At 42.9% G+C, this 3,587-nt stretch overlaps 1 pseudogene; it reads left to right on the top strand.

Annotated features, from left to right (window-relative positions):
- On the top strand, nucleotides 1-3,351 carry LOC102488743 (profilin-1 pseudogene; annotated as a pseudogene).
- Nucleotides 3,352-3,587: the final 236 nt, after the last annotated feature.

Here is a 3,587-nt window from a genome sequence, read left to right as displayed (position 1 = left end):
ATGGCAGTAAGTTTACTGGAATCTCTGGGATTCAGATTGGTATATGCTATAATGGAGTGAGGGAATAAAACCTATGATAATATTTTGGTATTTCTGTGTGCTCTGAAAGGATGTTTTCAAGACTCCCAATGCTCTGAATATTGAATTCTGACATTTTGAAATAAGATTAATGGTCAGCCCTGTAGCCGAATGGTTAAGAGAGCCAGATCCTGCACAGCTGATGACAGTTTGAATCTCCACCCAGTGGCTTTAAAAACATGTCAGGCACATGTGCATGCCTGCTAAAAATCCTGACAGGCTAAAGAAACGGAGAAGAAAGGATTGCAGTGTGACTACACCCACTGGGGATGCTTTCTCCCCAACTCCCCATTTGTCTCTCTCTGGCAAACACACATATCTTTTGGCAATTACAAAAAATAATAATAAGATTAATATGGCCTGTGTTTATGTCAGTAATTCGAACAAGTAAAGAATTATGCTGTTCCTAGGCCTTATTGCTTTGTGGTAGGTAGTAGTGTACTGACATACAGTGTTGGAAGCCACATAGCCAACCATGGTTTCAGATCCTACAACAGCCCGAAACACACCAAGCATATATGTGCCCAAGACTTTCGCTAGCTGGAGGGCTGAGGGAAGGGAATCATACTGTGATGAAATCCTGTCAGAGGTGTCTGTCTCTTTCTCTTCTCTTCTTTCTCTCTTAAGAAAATATAAACTTAAAATAATTTTTTTAGTTGTCCCATTTCTAGACTTAAAGGTTATCGCCTAAATCCAATAACTAATGACAAAGAAATATTGAATTACCAGCAGTCATGAGAATTTAGTTCATCTATGTCTTCCCTTTATGACTATTCTAAGCAGATAAGAGTCTAAAACTTAGTTTCTTTTTCTATGTTAACATGTGTGTGTCCAGAGGAAAATGGGTACAATGAGGGAAGTACATTTTATCTTCAACACATATAGCTGAAGATTCTCATGTTAATCAATGCAAAGTCTTGAGTTGGTGAGGGCCTTGTTAAAGCATGTAAAATAACAAGCATTTACATAGTTTTTAGGTCATATTACATTACATATTATGGTCATAATCTTAACATATTATTATAGTAACCTCAAGGGGGTAGTGTTTGATGTTCATTGACTAATAAGAGAAAAACCAGCAACAATGCAGGAGAGATTATAATAGCAAATGCCTATTTAGTGCCATATGCCAGACGCTGCAATAAGCACTTTACTTATTTAATTCTCCCAGCAATCATATAATGTAGTTATCATTCCCACTGAAATGATGGAAAACTGAGGCAGGTATTGTTATGGGCCGGATTGTGTCCTCAAAATTTATGTGTTCAAACACTAATCCCTACGACCTCATAATATGGCTGTATTTGGATATAAGCCTTCTTTAAAGAGATATTTAAGTTAAATGAAGTCATCGGAGTGAGACCTATTCAATATGACTGATGTCCTTATACAAAGAGGAAATTTATACACAGATATATACAGAGGGAAGACACAGGGAGAAGATGGCCATTTACAAACCAATGAGAAAAGCCTCAGAAGAGACCAACCCTACCACCCCCTTGACCTTGGACTTCTAGCCACCAGAGCTGTAAGGAAATAAATTTCTTTGTTTTAAGCCACGCAGTCTATGATATTTCACTATGGCAGCCTTGGTAAATGAATTCATTCATTTACACAGTCAGTATTTGCTATGCGTTTACTATGTACCTGGGACTAGCCTAAGAACCAGGAATACACCAAACACCCTTGACTTCATGGGATTTACTATCTAGTGGTGAGAGATGTAGAGGAAGAAAACCATAATTTTCTGATTGGCTTTTTTCACTTAGGAATGTGCATTTAATGTGCACCTTCACTTCTTTTCATGGCTTAATAGCTGATTTCTTTTAAGGGTCTCGATGATTATTTATTTATTCATCTACTGAAGTTTTGGTGATTGTGTTGGGACCAGCAGTTAGCGTAATGGCTGTGTCGCTGAACTCCCATGTAGCCGACCGTGGTTCGAGTCCTGGACCCAGTGGCTTAAACTCACACCAGGCATGCGCATGCGTGCCCAAGATTCCGATAGGAGAATGGAGGAGAAGGGATTTTGTGTGGCCATACCCCCTGGGGGGTGATTTCGCGCTTTCTATCTCTCTTTCTGGCGAGCACACGTGCCCTATAGCAAAAACCTCTTAAAAAAAAAAAAAAAAAAAAAAAAAAAAAAAAAAAAAAAAAAAAAAAAAAAAGAAACCTTTGTATATTTTGGATAACAAACCCTGTTATCCAAAAAGATACATTTTTTTCTGGGACCAGCAGTTCACGTAATGGCTATGTCGCTGGCCTCCCATATATTCAACCATATATTCTCTTTCTGGTGAGCACATGCACCCTATATCAAAAACCTCTCCAAAAACAAACAAACAAACAAACAAGCAAAAGGTACATTTTTCTGCAGTATTTTCTTTAGGATATTTTTTGTGCAAAGAGATAACTTCTGCTATAGAAGTAGCATGTGGATGGTATATTGAGAATAGACTATGTTTAGACAGCAGGGGATGGGGTACTGGTAGCCTAGGGCAGAAACCAGAGATGAGTTAGGGTGCTTTACAGTCTTTGGAGCTCTGAAGACTACTGACAATACTACTGACTACTGAGAGGGTAATGAGAAGGGTTTGAATCAGGGAAGTTGAAAACGGGACTGGAAATGACGAGAATCATTAGATTCTGAGTGTATTTTGAAGGCAGAGTTGCTGATAAAGAAAAAGACAAGAGTAAGAAAACTCCGAGAAGTGGCGGTGGGAGGCCTGCTGCTCAGGGCCGGAGGGCAGTGCGTGCCCCGAGCTCTCCTCCTCCCTCCGCCCGCCAACCCAAGGCAGCCCGAGCCCAGCCGGTGGCCCCAGCAGCAGTGCCGAGAGCAGCCCCAGTAGCAGCGCCACGGCTGCGTGGAACGCCTACATCCACAACCTCATGGCGAATTGAACCTGTCAGGACGCGGCCATCGTGGGCTACAAGGACTCGCCGTCCGTCTGGGCCGCCGTCCCCGGGGAAGACCTTCGTCAACATCACGCCAGCTGAGGGTTGGTGTCCTGGTTGGCAAAGACCGGTCGAGTGTTTTCGTAAATGGGCTGACACTTGGAGGCCAGAAATGTTCTGTGATTCGGGACTCACTGCTGCAGAATGGGGAGTTTACCATGGATCTTCGTACCAAGAGCACCGGTGGAGCCCCACCCTGTCACTGTCACCATGACTGCCAAGACGCTAGTCCTGCCGATGGGCAAAGAAGGTGTCCACGGTGGTATGATCAACAAGAAATGTTATGAAATGGCCTCCCACCTGTGGTGGTCCCAGTAATGACCTCGTCTGTCCCTTTCCCCCACCACTCCCCACAGCTTTTGCACCTCTCCGTCTCATACACACACACACACACACACACACACACGCCATTTTTATTTTGGGGCCATTATCCCCCACACCCTCATAGCTGCCAAAACCACATGAACTGGGGTCTGGGGTTGGATGGACAGACACTTCCCTTACCTATACCCCATACCCCACGTGTGTGGTTGGAAAACTGTGGGGTATTTTTG

Source organism: Tupaia chinensis, unplaced genomic scaffold (assembly GCF_000334495.1).
Source record: "Tupaia chinensis unplaced genomic scaffold, TupChi_1.0 Scaffold000085_1, whole genome shotgun sequence".
Classification (NCBI taxonomy): Eukaryota; Metazoa; Chordata; class Mammalia; order Scandentia; family Tupaiidae; genus Tupaia; species Tupaia belangeri.
This window is presented reverse-complemented; position numbering and strand designations above follow the sequence as displayed.